The sequence below is a fragment of the Scomber scombrus genome, chromosome 20, assembly GCF_963691925.1.
Source record: "Scomber scombrus chromosome 20, fScoSco1.1, whole genome shotgun sequence".
NCBI classification, from domain to species: domain Eukaryota; kingdom Metazoa; phylum Chordata; class Actinopteri; order Scombriformes; family Scombridae; genus Scomber; species Scomber scombrus.
Genome location: NC_084989.1, coordinates 5,555,534 through 5,574,551, shown reverse-complemented (window position 1 = coordinate 5,574,551; position 19,018 = coordinate 5,555,534). Strand labels below are relative to the sequence as shown.

Here is a 19,018-nt window from a genome sequence, read left to right as displayed (position 1 = left end):
TGTTCTAGTAATGTGTGCACATTCATATGTGTGTTTTTAAAGTAACAAACCCACCACTTTGCCAACACTATTTTGCTCTATCCTATACTTATCCATCCTTTACAGGGTGGGATGTTCTTGTGCAACAGCCTCACCTCAACATTTAAAATATCCTTGCCGCCACCTTGCTGAATCAGCACTGTTGTAACTAATGCTCTCAATGTCTACGATGTCTTGAGAACAACAGACACTTTATCTTCATACAGCAACCCACTCTTTGGGTTTAAACATGTTTCCCAAGAGCCACTGAAAGTTGCTTCCTCCTCAGTATTAATTAAATCCATTACCGGGCCAAACATCCTCCTCAAATCACATACAGTCAGAGCTCTGGTGCCCCTTGGTCGAAAGAAAACAGGAAGCAAGGGGACTTGAGGATGGGATGGGAGGGTTCCCTTGTCTCTGGACTCTGTTTTAGTTGGACTCCTATTCAGTCCTGGCTTTTCTATCCTAAGAGAAGCTACATTTACTTTCCTCAGCACACCAGAAGAAGACCTGATTCCACAGAAGATCACCGGAACTAAGCGATCCAAAAATACACACACCACAATTGCCTGGCCTGCGGGATGTGAGTCAGTCAGTTGAGTTCCTGACTGCCATGTTTTTAGTACCTTCCCCCCACTTTCTGTTTCCTCACAAGGGGCAGCTTGACTTGTTTCTGTATATCCCCTCATGAATCTGGCCTTTTTTTGGTCCCCTGCCCCTCTGTCTCTCTGCTTCCTCTGTGAGATGCATAAACCAGCCTTTATAAAAGAGACTTCTGCTGTGTTATTGGAATTGACAGTGGTTGAATAATGTTCTACACAAGGCAGTGGTTTCCGCTTCTAGCCATGCAGATCAAACACAACATTAATTCTGTGTTTTCCCCTACTCTTGGATTTCTTGGCTGATTTTTATCACAACACCTCAATGAGGACCGCTGTGTCTGTCGCCGACCAGACCTCTACGCTCCACGGAACTGCGAGGCTTTGCTGTGAGAGAGTTGTATGTGTGCACGATATACTCTGTGTCGGCTCCGGTGCCCAGGATGTGTTCAACAGGCATACCAACAACAAAAACAAACCCCCTGAGGTAGTTTGGGCTGGATAACACATGTAGCAGTGGTGGTCTGTGCTTTATAGAAAACACTGCAACAAATGCGCATCTTTAATCACTTATTCAGTCATAAAATCATAAAATGTGTGAAATAATTACGGTTAGTGTCTAATAATACAGATGGGGGTTTTTTCCATTATGTCAAAAACCATAAAATAAAACCTAAAAGGAAACTACTCTGGTTTTATTTTCAAAGCCACTAAGGCTGATGTCTGAGGTCACACAAAGGGTCACATATGTACACAAACCAACAGTTTAGCCAGATTATCTAAACCATGACCGCACCAGTATATCATTCATAATCCCTTCTGTCACAGGAAAATTGTGTGTACTACAGCTACAGTAAGTGTGGTTTAACCAAAACGTTCATCTGTAAACTATGACGTTTATTACAGAGAAATAAATACAAATTTTACTGTTTGGCTTCATCTTTACTTTCAGCCTCTTATACAAACTGTCTGATTGTCTGACGCACAGTATTTTTATCAACATTTCCATGATCCCAGAACTCAGTAACCACTTTGGTCAGTATAAGCTTATCACGATTCCTGCTCTGGGAACGTGACTTATAAACAGTAAAGGGTTAGGGTTAGGGAAAGATCATTGTTGGAGTTAAAGTGATCACTTGAAACAAAGTTTATACTTTTTTAAAGTTATGCAAACTCTGTCGTCATGGCAACAGTAAATGTTAAACAACAAAATGTAAGAAAATGACCAGACTCGCGGTTGGGAACATGACACTTGTGGTTAGAAAGGGGAAGCGAAACGTCATCTTCTGCCGCCAAGTCCACTATCTATCCTTCTCCTAACAAGGCAAAATCATCTTATCAAGTCACCTTGACTCCATATGAACTGCATCACTTCCCTTTATATAGTTTATCTGGTGTCTTTATTTCTATTTATCTCTGATTGTAGTTAACTTGATTTATTTTGAATGTGAAACACTTATAAATCAACTTTGCTTAATTACTTACTTACTTCCTGGCGTCAGTAATTACTTTGGCCACTAGATGGTGCATATATAATTATAGGTCATTTTTGCCGGCCTGAATTCTAGATCTACTGTAATTTTTCTTGTAAGGACGGTCTGTTAAGGCGATGGTCCGGCGTAATTTTGACCTAGCATCATATGCACCATTACGTCTATCTAAACACCGTCTCAGACCTTTTTTTTCATTTGGTTGCAAATTAGTCGAGTTAGAGCCATCAGCCGAATTGCTTAGTACAGGCGCTAATGGACCCAAAAGTGTATCTCGTAAATTACTCCACTAATAATGCCTGGATTGTTATCAAACTTCTACAGTAGTACAAATAGGGTCTTTACTCATAAATCGATGCATTGGAAAGTTTGTAAGTACACCAGGAGTTTATTAAAATAACACTTACCTGATGGCTTTTGCTCTGCTGCTACTGCTAAAGCTGTAAACATCGTCGAAATCTTGCGCGATTACACTGAAATTCCGTGTGGTCGCACGAGATCCCGCACAGAGCACATCTATTGCCGGAAGAGACCAGTAGTAGTAGTGAAGAAGGAGCAAGAAACAGAGTACAGCAGAAGACATCAACGTGAGTAGAAGGATAGGACAACATGCCATACAGTTGTATCTATATCTATATACATATATAGATATATGTATATAGATATATAAATGTGCTCTGTGCAGGATCTCCCACGACCATTTGCTTCATGTCATAGCCTTCTTTGTCATCTTATTTCCTGCCTGCCTCAACCATCCAATAACAGGGAAAATTACATTAAAGTAACCTTTAAAAAATTGTGTTGTCCTTAAAAAAAAAAAAAAGTCAAAAGTAGAGTAAATTATTAAGATTGAAATATTTGTGACTGAGAGACTAAAAATGAATGAAAGGTTGAAACCCTTTTTACTGTAGTTTAGCTTGGTAGAGCACACACTATAAATCTATCTGTCTGGGATAGAGAGATCATGCATAGCCTCACATAGACCCCAGTTGTTTGAATGTCTAAATGAGACAAACAGCTCTGTGTGTCTTCCCAAATGTGCATGTATGTCTCTAAAGAGTGTGAACAGAAGACAGCCCCTCTCTGTTAGAGCGTTACGACCCTCCTCACGCCTAAAGAAAAGGCAGAGCGCAGCATTGTCGAGAGAGGTCACAACCCCGGCACAAAAAAGACATAGCTGTGAATGTGCCACACTGTTTGCTGAAGCTCTGCGAAGAGTGTGTGAGAGTGCTGAAGAAGGAGGGATATGGTGGTGAGGAGAGAAAGAAAAGAGAGATGGAAGGCTGAGGAATATCTGTGGTTTCGCTGAGCAGCATGCCAAACCTTGCTCCGGATACCAACCCGCCCAGGATGCCGTATTTCTTCTCTCGCTCTCCTTCTTTTTTTTTTTTCAGAACAAACAGACCTATGGAAAACGGAATGTATTAATTAAAAATGTCCACAAGCAGGTGGGCGAGAGGGCAGCCAAAGTTCCTTCAAATTTGAAAAACATGGATTAAAGGTCCTCACTAATGAACCTAGGCTTTCATGTCATGTGGTTACAAGGATTGAAAAAATACAAGAGGAAGGTTGAAAGAAACAGGGAGGACCTACAGTATGAACACAGAACAATTATCATTTGACTATCTCCCACTGTTGTCACTGAACTCAGCTCACGACTTTCGCTCCTAATGCTGGCCCAGCTGCAAATTGAAAATGACAACATTGATCCAACATCATAAACTTGAAAGCATGGACTCTGAATTGAGTTGAATTTTTCATAAAATGTAATTGCTTCATATGTTTATCATTTCCTCTTGGAAAGCTATTATTCAACAGGCTCAACAAAGCCTGGAAAAATAATACCTTTTTTTCTTTCTCTTCCGTTTGCTATCGTTGTCGCTGTAGAAGCGGAGGAGGAGGAGGAGGAGGGATGATGCCATTTTCTGTTTTGATTATTCAAAAGCTTTAGTGGTCTCCATGCTGTGCAGCTCTTCTGTGACTGAGGCTCAGACATGTAATTAAGAGAGAGATCTGAGGAGTTGCGGTTAGCTCAGGGCATGGCCTCGGGACAGGGACAGCGCTGCATGGGACGGGCTTGAGGACAGAGACACATGCAGTGTTTCGGCAAAATTTTTACAAGGCATTTTGTATTGTGTTGGGCTTTGTCTTTACAGCCTGATGAAGGCTTTTGACAAACCGTGTGGGTGTCAGCCATGCGGAATTAAAGGCTTCTCATGGCTTGGAATTTTATTTTTTATTTGCATTTGTTGAAGCCCTTAACCCCAAAGAACTCTTTGTTTTTTGAACGGGACTTTTAAAATTACTTTTCATTTATTGTCTGTCAAACAAAGACACACTCCAGTTTTCTCTCTCTCCTTTTGGAGTCTGTTATTACTTTACCACAGACATGAGATGCAGCTGAAAGCTCTGCAGGATCACATACATATTCTGCAGACCTCAAATTTTTAGGAATGACATTTCTCTGAGTTCAGTGACATAATCCAATTCACAATGGAAGTGTGTGTGGAATGAAATCTCTCTGAGCTGCAAGATTTTTTTCTAATCACTTCTTAGTAGGTAAGGCTACCAAATTGCTGCAAAACACAATTAAGCACTTGGGAACTCTGTAACGACACTGGATTTGCTTCAGCATCAATATAAATCCCATCTATGCTCAAGATGTTGTTCAAGCTTAGTAGCAAACATGGCAAAGAAATGGGTTCTGTGTCCAAAAGCTGAGAGGAAATTATTTCATTACACCAAAGGAAATGGCTACAGGAAGATTTCCAAGACACTTAAACCTCCAAAAGACACAGTTGGCTGCATCATATGTAACTTTAAAAATCATGGTACAGCAACAAACCTTCATGGGCATGGAAGAAACAGCAACATCTCTCCAAGGAGAGCCGGACATTTGAAAAACAACAGCAGAGAAAACCCCCCTGTATTACTGCCAAAGACTTGCAGGAGGATCTGATGAAGGCAGCAACAAAAGCACAAAACAAGTTTATTTGAATATTGAATATGTTGGGATAGGCCTGTAGAGTTGTAGGAGACTGTTTTATGGAGTGATGAGACTAAACTGGGAGTGTTTGGACCCATGGATCAGCTGTAGGCCTTTAATAAGAAAAACACCATCCCATCAGTTGAGCATGGAAGTCGGTCTGTCTGTTGCTGCTGTAGGAACTGGTAACCTTAACTGTGTGACTGGCATCATGATTCACGATTCATGATTCTTTTGAAGAAGAATGTGATGCCCTCAGCATGTGAATTGAAACTTGGTAATTGTTGGGCTTCTCAGAAAGACAATGATCCAAAGCATACGTCCAAGTCAACCAAAGCTTTGCTCAGGAATGGTTTCTGGAAGGTCCCTGAGTGGCCATCTCAGTCTGTGGATTTGAATTCCTCTAGAAACATTTGGATTTGAACAAAGCTACACAGAAACACGAGAATATTAGTGGGCTGGAAGCCTTTTGCACACAAGGAATGGGCTAAAATTCCCAAAAGACAGGTGTCAGAAGTTACTAAGAAATTACTGGAAACGTTTATCTGACTCAAAAAAGCTAAAGAATGCTCCACAAATTACTGGGGTTCAATAATTTGGCTTATTGGCCTTTTTTTGAAAAAATATTATCATTAGTAAGTTCTCAAAATTACTCAAATATGTATTGTTAAACTTTCTTTGACTATAATATCTTGTATTGAGGGTGTGCTGGTTAATAATTTTGATTGTGACTGTATTATTAAATCTGATTGCAGCTATGTTATACTGTTATAAATCATTCATTATGTAAATAAGTTAGGAATGCTTCAGTAGCTATACTTATATCTAAAATATCCTGTATTTGTTTAAAGCCACATTGAAATGTGTTATAAACATTTAGTATATATTCCTATACTGCTTATATATCTTAAATAGTGAGGTTTAAAGTAAGGTTACCAAGGAAATGAAGACATTTCTCCACTAGTTGTCAGAGAATATGAATAAATAAATAATATCTCTGATGTTGAATTGAATTATATGAACAAGTCCCTTTCGTAGTGCACCACCCAGTGGTCTCCTCTGACTCTGGAAGTACTTATTAAGAGGGTGGTGAGTTCTTTGCAGTCACGAGAGTGGTTAAAGTCAAAGCCAGCACTGGTAGCAACACAGCTCAGCAACAACCTCCTGATCCCTAGCCATAGTCCATCCTGCTGTTCATTCCACCTCTCTGGGAAAGAATTAGAGCATATTTTTCCTGCACAGAGTTTAGAAAAATCACACATTTTCAGCATGCTTAAAGTAAGCCCCACGGTCCCGGCAGACAGTATTAATCTATAACAGCAGGGTGGTGGAAAAGCGTCAACCGTGTTTATACATTTCAGCTAAAGGAATAACATAAATCCTTAAGTAAACCTAATCTGTCTGTGATTGTAAACAGTCTGTCATAGTAATGGCCTGGGGAACAAATGAGGACCTCATGGCGGGGCCTCAAGTAAAAGCCCCCACAGACTACCCCCCAGCTATCCCCCTCCGTGTTGTATCTTACCCCTGTCCATCTAAAGCTCAAACTCTTCATACCTAGAGCTTCCAGTGTCCCAGTATGTACTGGGTGAGTATGAAGCTGGTAGGAGCTTCCTTCCTTTGCTCTAAACTCTTGGGGAGCTGAATATGAAAGAAAAGAGATTGGGGGGGCATCACAAACTAACCGCCACTCTGTCTATCTCCACAGAGGGGGAGAGAGCAGAGGCCTGACACCAAAGCAGGCCAGGCCAGGATCTGTGCGCGAGATAAGACAGGCAACAGGAAGGAGACAACCCAGAACCCTGTACTCCCCGACGTGACAGAGCCACTATTCATTTTTCAGGAAGAAAGAAAGAAAAACATCAACAATATCAGATGCTGTATAGGAAAGGAGAAAGGGGGATAAAAAGATTTGGCTAGTGAGCGACTTGACTTCATTAAGAAACCTTCCTGTCTCTTCCCATGAAATTGTTGGCTAACTGGAGGTTGTTTTGAAAAGGGGAAAAAAAAAAGAAAATCCAGAAAACAACTCATTTGCCTTTAAAATGAGCACGTCCTTAAATTTCCCTGTGCCTTAAAAACTTCAAATTTGAGCGTGTCAGTAAATAATCACACGAAAAAGTCGCTGCATAAACAGCCTCCATTGATTTGTAGTTTAGCATTTCGGAAAAAGTTTCCACAAATAAACACTGGGCTGTAGAGTCGGTGCCTCTGGGCTTCAGCCGATTCCACGGGATAAAGAAGCGTATTGGCGCCACTGCAACCCAAACACTTGTTGTTGTCACTACACACATAAATCACTCCTTTCTCTTCATCCGCACACAGAAGCTGCAAACAATAGCAGGTAAACAGAGATGACGCTGGAAGAAGAGTCTGTTAGCTCAGCGCTGTCCTCTCCCACACACATTCCTAACAGCCTGTGTGTCTAGTTAAGGTGCAGATAAACGGCCGCGGCACCATATGTCAGCGCAAAGCAAACACGCTGGACAGACGAGAACATGAGAGACAGAGCAACGATTAAGATCACACACATGCAAATGCAAACAGTCACTACAGACATGTGCAGCGACGCACAGAAAACCATACAGACACCTTCAAGAAGCATCAGATGGAGCACGGAGAACTGAAATCCACTTTTTAATTGAATTTGCACTCCATGCGCCACTGTTCTGTTTTTCATACAAGCATGCCTTTTTTTTTTTTTTTTTCACTCCTCTAGGCCAATAACTGACATGAGCAAAAGGGAATGTGAGTTGGCCTGCAGGACCAGGAGTGGAAGGTTACAACAGGGAGCTGTGAGTGATGAGACGGCCACAGTCATCCACAACATTTTAAAAGAATACTCGACCCAAGTATCAGATGGGTGGCAGCTGCCGTCAGTTCGGTTTCACAGGTTTCAAAATGTATTTAACTTCTCAGCACAATCTACTTCTCCACCCTTGATCAGTATGTTCAGTATGTATTTGATGATCCAGAGATATTTCGGTGGAGTACTCTGTCAGTTTCTAACTTTGAGGATGCACACACAGGGAAAGGAAGACCACTTAAGTTCTTCTCCAATTTACCTCACTTTTTTCCCCAATAAAGATTTAAACAGAATGTAATACTGGTATATTTAACTATACTGTGTTTTGAAAAATGAGGTTAAAAGACTATAACATTTGCAATTTTGTGTTGAAAAAATGTAGACTCAGCCTTGATGTTGGATTTTGATGGGAAAGTTGGTTGAAAGATTGTATTTAATACTTTTATATATTTATATAAAGTGACAAAATAGCAAGATCCGATAGCCTATTTAACCTAGATGGATAAACATGTAGTAGTATAGTCTACCTTCATCTTGCCAAATAGTGATCCTGTATTGATGTTTGGGAAATTAGGTTAGAACTCATTTACAACTGTTAATTATTGGTTTATGAAGTGTTTACAATTAATAACTCACTTACAATCATTTGTAAATCCTTTATAAGGGTAGCCTTATTGTAAAGTGGTACCAATGGATAATATATAAAGAACCTGGAATCAATTAAAGATACCACTTTGATGAAGGCAAGATGGCCAAAAATGTTTGAGGAATAAAGCATGTTACGTTGGAGAAGAGTTGTGCGACATGCAGCAATTATCCAGATCTGATATTAGTCAGATAAGCTTCCATTTTATTCAGTGTACCTGTCATTTTTTTCATGTTTCTTACCTAAAAAAACAGTTGCCTTCTGCTGCTGAAAAAAGATGACAATAGTGAGACTGAACCAAAACATTAAAGTCGTGGCCCATATAACCAAAACAGTGAGCTAAAAGATGCTAAAGGCTCAATGGAACTGCGGGAAATCATAGAATTGGTTGATTGAGTACTACTACTACTACACTTTCACACTACAAGTAGTCATTCAACCCACTGTTAATAGAACAATATTAATTAGTGCATCTTTAAATACTAAAGCTGCCACTCCCATTCCGATCATATCCACATTGCTGTAGGCACTTGGCCATTCAGCTGGTTTAGAGTAAAATACTTCAGTACAACATGTTTGGGAAGGGAACATAGTATTAAAATGACAGAATCAAAACAGGCTTGAATTGCCCTAAAAAGACACTCAGTGAAATGCCCGCAGGCTACAACCTTTGAAGTCATGCTTGGCCTGCGTGTACTGTCAGGGTGGTGGCCTCTGGCTTAGAGAATCAGTGGTTTGTCTGGCCCTCACACAGGGAACAGAGGATGGCAGGAGGGCACACAGAGAGACAGAGAGGCATAGTTGAGAGGAGAAGGAGGAGGAGGTTTGGATTGACAGCAGCGGGTTGCCCTGAGAACAATGTGGGCTCCATAAGTGTTTGGTTCCCCGCTTCATGTGAACGCTTGCTTTCTGAAAAGAATGAAAAGGCACCACCTTGCTGTGAGGTCAAGGGTCAGTGTAGGGCTGAATGCTCATTTATCTCAGACAAGGAGATGCTGAGGGTAAAAAAACCTGTTGCTTATCGTCAAGTAATGATTCATGTGAGAGATCAGCTGCCGATTGCACCAACACTCAGACTTAGCCTAGTTATCATCAAAGTGTTAACTAAGTGCAGATTTATGCATCGATACTTTGAAACAGAGTCTAACTGTGCAGAATGATGTACGTGCAAAGGCTGTTTTCACATTTATCTGCTGAAGGGGGTTTAAGAGGCATGCAAGGATTTGTGACATCACAACTAGCTTGGAGCCAATTGTTGTCCAGTATATAATTTAAAGAGTGATATTGAAACATGAGGCCTACAGTGCATGTACACAAAAATAGACGTTTAAGTAGGAAACATCTTTTATCCAGAAGTTAATGTTTTGATATGAACAATATCTGCATATACTTAGATTCTGCATGCAGATGTCATTTTAAGGATTTTTTACAAGGCAATTCAACTCTTTTGTGGTAAAACCATGTGGGACACAATTTATAACTCTGAGCAGATTACTTTTTTTTATCTCTGACTGGAGGGGACCTTTAAGTTTTAATGATGTGACCCATTTTAGTAAATCACTAGTTTACAAAGAATACTCACAAACCTTGGATTTATAAATATCTTTTTCAATGCAGTCCAAGTACCAAAATCCATCACAATCAATCTATCAGCTGTTTAGGGCCTTACAATACACGGAAATAACGTTATGCTAGTTAACTGGATTGAAAGTGGGTCATTTTTCTTCTCAAATGTAGTCATTACCATGACACTTCCTCTTACTGCAGAGTCATTTGTGTTGCTGGTATATTTCATCATTCCCAGTCCTATGAGAGGGATGTGAGGGATCATTGCTGCAGATTTTGAAATAAACCAAACTAACAAGCTCACTGCCAGAGCCAAACAAAAGTGAAAAACAAATCGGGGTGGACTATTGCTGGCGACAGGGATTTGATTCTGTTAGTATCAGAGGTTGATATCGCCGCCTAAACACACAGAGAAAACACTACAGGTGCTGTGTGTAGGCTAGTGACTGTTTAATGAGCTGTAACATGTACAGTGTGTTTAGACTCCATATTCAATCCTCCCTAATACTCCTTCTCCATTCCCCAAGCCCGGCCGCCATAGAAGATAAATCTCCTCAGGAGCCACAGAATATGCTTCCTTGTTGTTAATTGAGATTTAGTGCTTATATTAACAACATTCACTGGGCAGTGTTTGAAAGCTTAGGTGCGTGCCAAGTTCTCTGGAATAAGGATTAGCGTTAAAGAGACAGTAAAATAACTATGGCATGTGCTGTTAACTCCAAGCTAGATCTCTCATTTCACCTGTATTTACAGAGACAAAACTTGCACTCGGCTTCATATAGTGGAGAATAAATAGTGAGCTGGTTTGTTGGCTCTGTGGATTTTCATGGGAGTGGAAAAGCAAAGGGGGTTGAGGAACTGCAAGGTTTGAATTTCAGAGAAGGACGCAAAGGAAGTCATAAAGCTAACTATCTTTAATATGAGACAGTGGATGATTAAAGCTAAATAAACACTGTTATCCAGTATAGGGAAGTTAAAGTTTGACTGAACGTCTAGCCAATTAATGGCATGAATCACATCCGCTGGTTTGCTCAGAATACCCATGCATGGTGATATTTTTTTTTCTGTATGCTTGCCTTTGGGAATGAATAGTGGTTAAACTTGCAATAACACAATCTTGCTTAAAAAGAGCAACTAATGCAGCTTAGTTACTCTTTTTAGCCACTCTGGGGCATTGGAGCAATCTGGATACATAACATCTGACATGACCTTATGCAGTTGTTATGGCTATCTTTAGCCAACAGTTGTTTATTTACACATCCAGCAGACAACATGGCAACATTAACATCCACTTGGAGTCACCCTTCTGGCAACCTGGCAAACGTGATACATTCACCCTAATCTGAGTTCTGTTTTGGTCTTCATCAAATGCTGGCTCTTAACTGCCGAATAATCCACTACGCTCATAAATTAGATGATAACTTTGTCTGTCATTTGGCACTGGCCATATCATGTACAGTGGATTCATTTTACAGTGTTTCTTTCCTAATAGAGCCCCCTTCTGTGGCTGGAAACAAGATTAATAAGAGCAGAGCTGGCTACAAAGCCAAAACAATAAGCTTTAAGAGACTAAAAAGCTCAATACAGCTAAGGGAACCTACAAAGTTTGTGTGTACATCACTACTAGCAACACCCTTAACATTAGTCATAGTCAGCTTAGGCATTATTATTATAAAATATATTGATTATTGCAGCTTTTAAGACACTTTGTATATACCTTTTATGTAATTTTAGCATATTTTGAATTATTTTAATATTAAAATTAACACACTTTACTTTGCAGAAAAATGTCTTTGTTACTTTAGCCCATTCATTTATTTCTAGGTGGGGGCTGGTCTTATTTCATATTAACACTAGGGGGAGCCAAAGTAAGAAATTAGTCAATTCTGTACATATAAGTGGCTTTAAGTTAAAAACAAGATACAGGCATTGATTGTACATATTACTGTTTGGTCCCATAAAATGTTTCATACAATTGTGAAGGTGATGCACCAGTCCATTTCATAAGATTCATAATTTCCAGTTGTTTTCATAGTAGCACTGGCCACATGGTTTTAGGCCTGCCAACATCAGAAAGACAAGCCATGCGCCTCCACAGAAGCTTTCACTACAACTCCTTTTTTATCAGAGACAGAGCCAGGATGTTGAATAAACCCTCTAACTCCAGCGGTTATCAGCCTCATGTCAGGATTCGAGCCACTGGGCCTTCACAGTAGCCAGTGGCGATAGTGATCCTGCTTTGTGTTAGCATTTATGTTAGTGTGATATCCATCTCAGAGGGGGTCCCTATAAGGTCAGTGGAGGAGGTGCTTGTCCCCTTTAGCTCAGGAGAGTTTACTGGGTTCTGTGATGTTAAGACTGAGAAACATACACAGAGCGGGAACACCTACAGTACAGAGGAGGTAGGAGTTAGTAATGTGATACAGATGGAATCCACACTGGTGACTTGATGAGGGGGTCTGCGATTTCAAGAGCTGTACCTCCTCTAGTCTAGACCACAATAAAATAGCTCCAGCCTCTGTTACTGTCAGAACCACTGCTGACAGACTGCTCGAGATGGGGGTCTTTGTGGTGAATAGAGAAAGGTATACCTGACAGTAATGCTCCAGGTCAAGTTTATGCTAAACGTACCTGACGTTGTGTTTATGAAGCTTTTTTAGGTAGTCCTGATAAAATGTCACGAATGATTGAATGTGATTTCTTTGGAAAAAAGCTATTATACAGGAGGAAAAGTTAAAAAAGAATGCCATGTATCAAGGACCACCCGCGGCTAATGTGATGCATTCTTTGAGAGATTACATGTAATTTGGGCAGCTAATGTTTGTGAAACTGTTCTGCAACCCACAAAGGATCCATTTTCTGATGTTTATTGGCTTTAAAGAGATCCAGATTATTGGCCTGCCAAGATGACAGTCACCCTTGTGTCACAGGATTGACTTTGCAACATTGTAAAAAAAAAAAAAAAAAATCTGCACCCCAGATATTGCCAATGACAACATACAATCTTCTTCATGGTGGCATACAGAGTGGAAAGTTAGCAGAAACCACAAACAGAGCCTTTAAAGAGGGTTTGTGTCGGTACTGTGTATGTGTCCCTGAATGTGACACAGAAAATACTCTGGGGGACAAAAGTTTCACCAGTTTGTTTTCTCTTATGTGAATGTTTGTGTGCAGTTTTACTGCGTCTCAAAGTAAAAGGGCAACAGGATTCTTTTTGAAGGCTGCTGCTGCTCCCTTGGGTGTAAAGTCACATTTTGAACACAGAGGCCATTCCAGGGCAACACCAGGGTTTCTTCATCCGAAAACAAGCAGCATTTCTGTGGTGAGACCATGAAATCTAGGGTGTTTTAGTTTACTAAATGTTTTGCTTTCACTTCCCCCCAATGTTCCTACTCATCATTCAGAGTAGGAGCTTATTCTCCTGGGCTGTAAGACTAATCTGGAATTTGATTTCATTTTCATAAAAGTACAAATGTAGAGTATAAAGCTCAGGTCGACTTAGCTGCGCAGGAACTGTAAGTCTTTCTGTGTGCGAGAGACTGAAACACATGCTGTTTATTAGGGACTTGGGTTCTGCTTAGTTGAGATTTACCAGTCCACCCGTCCTCAAGGGGACGGTACCACATCCAGCTCCAGACCTCCCCACAGGGCATCGATCTGTGCCCACAGGACCCCAGCCAGAAGGGCCAAACAGCGCCAAGAAGTGTGGGGAAACTCACCTCAGAGAATATGTGTCATGTCCTACTTAGTCATTCCTGCTTTGCTGCAAGTCCAAGTCCCAGCCCAGTGGAGGGTAACACAAACAGGCGAACAGCAGGAGGCGACGGTGGCCAAGTCAAACAAGGGAAATATGTACACACAATGGTGCACGCAAATGTGCAGGAATACGGCGGTGCAAACATGTTACATGCATGCACATGAATATGCTTTCACAACTGCACTCTCTGCATCCAACATGAAGTGTACACAAACAATTATTCCTCAAACACACTTCGTCACAGTCAGCAGAGCAAACCAATTTGGGTGAGGGCAAATAAACAGACTCAAGTATGCATAACCACCGATAATACACACGTCTGAATAAAGACATAAGCAGAAAAATTGTCCACTCAAATGCACACGCAACATCTGCATCTTTATCCTTGCCGGTGTCAGTGCAGCTGCTTGTTTTATGCGTCTCCGTGGCGGAGTGTCGTGTAAACGGCTGTTGAAATGTCAGCAGCTGAATGTGCTGCTCTCATGCCGGGCTGTGCGGCCGCTGTGCCCCACTGGCCTGCTTCAAGGTAGCACAGATGCAGCTTTGTCGGCTTGGCAGAGGAGACCAGGCTCTGCTCAGGATCCATATTTGTATGTGATGATGGAGCAACTCAGGCTTGAATAGGAACTGATATCAGAGCTGCTTCATATGGCCTTAATGACAGCTTCTTTTGTTGTTTAAATTTACTCATATACTTCAATCATTTGGATGTGGATTTTCTTTATTTGGTTTTGGTTGTAATAATTCACTTTAAACAAGAAAAATAAGATCTTAAGATGGACTATTAGACCGAATTAACTGGATGGATGTTTTTGCATTGTAAGTAAGGATGTATGGTTCATTTAAGGTGAACTTGACCAAAGAACAGTTTAAAAATCACTTAATCCTCAAAGGTTTAACCATCGTTAAGCTTGGTTGGCATGGGCAAACATGCTTACGGTCAAACAGACCAGCACTCAAGCATGTGTGCTTGTACATACAGGTCATCCACATTGTGCATACTCTCTCTCTCTCTTCAACACACACACACATACATGCAGATAAACTACTGTGCTAACTGCTAACTCTCCATCACATGGTCTCTCTGAGGCCTGAAGCAGAGTTTTCACCTGCTGGCTCGGCACTCAAGACAAAGACTTCATTGTGACCAGTTGGATTCCACTGTTAGTCCTGGGTGAGATTATAAGGCTTTGGAACACACACACACACACACACACACACACACACACACACACACACACACACACACACACACACACACACACACACACACACACACAAAACAGTCAAACTTGCATGCAATAAGTCATGTGGTCATGTGGAGGGAGAAACACACACAAACACAACAAAAACACACACACACACACACACACACACACACAAACACACACAGAGGCACAGGCACACACACATGCTGGCATTCTGAACCATTATCTAGTATTTTTATGTACATAAAACTAGTTTGTCATACGCATATGCATTTTTCATTTTTTAAAGCACAGCTGCTTTTAAAGTAGTACAGGTGTGCTTTTGTTAAATCACATCATAAATGTCTCAAGAAACTTTTTTTAAGGAAAGCCATAGCTCTCGATTGTCATTGCGTCAGTGAATATCACAGTACAATAACACCATCTGCTGGAGAGAGAAGGAGTGGGACTGGTGCTCCACACTGGTTTCAAAATAGCAAATTAGTAGACAACTGGTAGTAGAAAAGCTGTTTACTAAGATATTATCAAGGCTGCATTATTAACCAAACCCAAAAGTGCAGGTTCACTACAGGTCAGCTTGTTTTGGTCAGTTGATTAATTGCACATTTGTTGGGAATTTGCATCACTACGGTTCAATAGTCCAAGTTCCTCAATCAAGTATTGTTTTATCAACTGAGCACAAAATAGCTGACACACAGAAAAGTTTATTGAATCTCTGTGCTGTGTCAGTAAAAAGCAACAAATTTTGTTTTTGAACACGATGTCAGATTCTTATCTGTGTTTACTTAATTCTTTAATCAGCCATTAAAATGTTCTAACTTTAGACTATATTTTATGCAGTTAAACTTCTTTAATTAATACAGATACATCAACATTATGAGGACATTCTGCCAGAAAACTGTACAGTACAGCTGCATATTAACCTTCTCTGAGGCGATGTTGCTCAGTAGTAATATTTGCATGTGTGATGTCCTTGGTTCTCTACTTACTTACTTATCTTCATTTCTGGTGAAGATGAGTTGTGTATGAAACCAAACTGTAGTGCCATTAATGAGCAGCTACATCAATACATTCTCTGACCACAGTGATGACATAAACTGTTAATTAATGTTGCTTGGTCTAAACCTCTCTTTCAGTGCAGCCAAGTGTACCCCAAGTAACGTGGTGTTTCAAGTTGTTGTGGCCGAGTGGTTAAGGCGATGGACTCGAAATCCATTGGGGTTTCCCCGCGCAGGTTCGAATCCTGCCAACAACGATGCATTTAAAAACAATGGGATCAAACTCTTAACTTCTACCGCTTGCTTGGATTGTGGTATGTTCTCTACTCCTGCAACTATGGCTATCACACCATTCAACTGTCTAGGTGACATAGCTGTGTCCGCAAACTTGGTAACATAGTGACTGCATACAGTAATAGCTGGTGACTTATCTGCTAACTTGCAATACAGTCACTAGTCACTCTCAAAAGAGATTCTGTACACACTTCTTTTTACCTCCTCCTGGCATTTTTTTAACCATTACACATGATTCCATTTTTTAAAAAGCTATTGAAAAAGGAAAGTTACACTCCTTGAGCTAACAAGCATCTAACAGGACAATAACTTCCCACTGTTTTTCAAAAAAGACTTATTTATACCATTGATTCCTGTGTCTGAAAACCATGTCTCTTTAGTAAAACAGTTTTTACTCGGATAGAGGAGATTAAATAAAACGGAATGGTACAACACAGCTAATAAGCTATGATATCTTCCATTTCAGATTGTCTGACTGTCTGCCCCCTCAAAGGTCAGCACTGTCAAGACAGCTCGCTATTGGTCAACTCTAAAAGTCCAAACTGTCTGATTTATTTTGCCCATGTGAGCAAATCCACTGATCGAGTGTGATTCACTGGGAGTTCAGCATCATATTGCACCACCAATGTGTCTCAGTCAGCAGTTTATAGGGAATATTTCTCTTTGGTAGGAAAGTACTTCCAAAGAACTGAACTGATGACAGACCAGTCTGCGGGTTATCCAGAGTAAACAGGACATTGTTGAAAGTGGGCTAAGAGTGTGTTGTCAAGACTAAGCGGTTACATCAACTCAATATTTTTGTAACAGACAAATGACACAAACTCAGGGAATTCTGGGAAGCCTCTTTTGTTAGCTTTACCTGCATCATACTATGCAGTTGAATAAACTTTGACCTGCAGCAGCTGTGAGGCCACATAACTTTTCCCACACTGTTAAAAGGCTTTTGGTGATAACGTGATTTATGGTGAAAAACTGAACATCAGGAGTTGTCGTGGCCGAAACTGAAGAGTGACACTGCCCTTACACACCTGTAGCTGATTGTGAGGTTATTATATGAATGATTTACGACAGTGTAGAAATAGGTGGGAAAATACTGTGACATGTATGCATCTGACGCCCCAGCCACAGATGTGCCTCACAGTGGTTGTCGTGGCCGAGTGGTTAAGGCGATGGACTAGAAATCCATTGGGGTCTCCCCGCGCAGGTTCGAATCCTGCCGACAACGAACAAATGTTTTCATAGCAGTGAGGTAGGCTTCATGGTGCTTTAGAACTATCCAGATGATAACATCAACTATTAACTTACAAATAGACCTACAAAACCTTCCTGTGACTATAAAGAACTTGGTCTATGACTGAGTTGTTGTGGACAAGAGCTTTAGGCAATGGACTAGAAAATCCCTTGTGGTCTCCCCATGCAGGTTTGAGTCCTGCCAACAACTTGATGAAAGTTCCATATATATGAGTCAGGCTTCTCTGGACATGTGTTCCCTTTTAAATCAGCCCCATGTTGGTTATTTTGGTCTGATTAAATGAACTTTAACATGCTTTTTCTGGAAGTCACTCCCCCTTCACAATAATGATGAGTAAAACTTTATTTATACAATACTTCTCAAACCTAGGCTTACAAAGTGAGATGACAAAAACAGATGATAAGAACAAGAATCACAGAACAAATATTTTACAAGAAATTGATGCACTGATGCTGTGCTGTCTGTTGATTTACTTATCTGAGGGGATGTAGCAGTCACCAGCAACTCCAACTTTTTCTGAAAGTAAGTTATATACAAGATCAAAATACAGTAATGACAGTAGCAACTGATATATTTTCCAACTGTCAAACACACTACCTGTTTTACACAAGTTGAATAAACTTTGACCTGCAGCAGCTGTTAGGTCAGACACATTTTCTCACATTGGAAGGATTGGGGTGTATTGTGAGGTGGTCTCCCTGTGCAGGTTCGAATATTGCCGAAAAGGAGTCACCATTTTCACTGCAGTGAATAACAGCTACTGTTCATCCCTACTTCTCCGGAAACCGATGGGAGGTGAGGTAGACTGAATTGAGAGTCAAGATAGAGATGCATCAGTGTGAGCATGGTACTTTAAAATGCACAACATTACACAAATTGTTCACTTACAACTAGACCAACAAAAAATTCCTCTGACAGCAATTTTGTGTCTGACTGAGTTGTTGTGGCCTACTGGTTAAGGCAATGGACATGGCAGGTTTGAATCCTGCCAACACTGTGGTGAGTCTTTGATGATATGACTCAGACTGACTTCTCTGGTAATGTTTGACTGTGTTCCCTGTAAATCAGTTCCATGTTGGTTATTTTGGTACCATTAAATTAACTTTGACCTGCTGTTTCTGGAACTGCTGTTAGTGTTCACAAATGAAACTATGACTCTTGCTAAAATAAAATGGAAACTGTACTAAACTCCAGGGAGTTATTGATATAGATATGTTTCCAACTGTCAGATGATTTTCTATCCAGCTCCTGTAGAGAATTTCACACATCTGAATGTCCCCGGCATCTCCAGGAGGTTTTATGATGACAACAAACTCTTAGCAGTCTTCCAGGCAAAAAAGACCTCATACTGAAACAATCATACACACAGCTTGTGTATGAGCTGGACGCAATGTT

General features: G+C 40.6%; 2 non-coding genes across 2 annotated transcripts; both read left to right on the top strand.

Moving 5' to 3' along the window:
* The first annotated feature begins 16,252 nt into the window (after positions 1–16,252).
* On the top strand, positions 16,253–16,334 carry trnas-cga (transfer RNA serine (anticodon CGA)). The gene has a single exon. It is a non-coding gene; the product is annotated as a tRNA-Ser (tRNA).
* A 1,180-nt stretch (positions 16,335–17,514) lies between these two features.
* Positions 17,515–17,596, top strand: trnas-aga (transfer RNA serine (anticodon AGA)). The gene has a single exon. It is a non-coding gene; the product is annotated as a tRNA-Ser (tRNA).
* Positions 17,597–19,018: the final 1,422 nt, after the last annotated feature.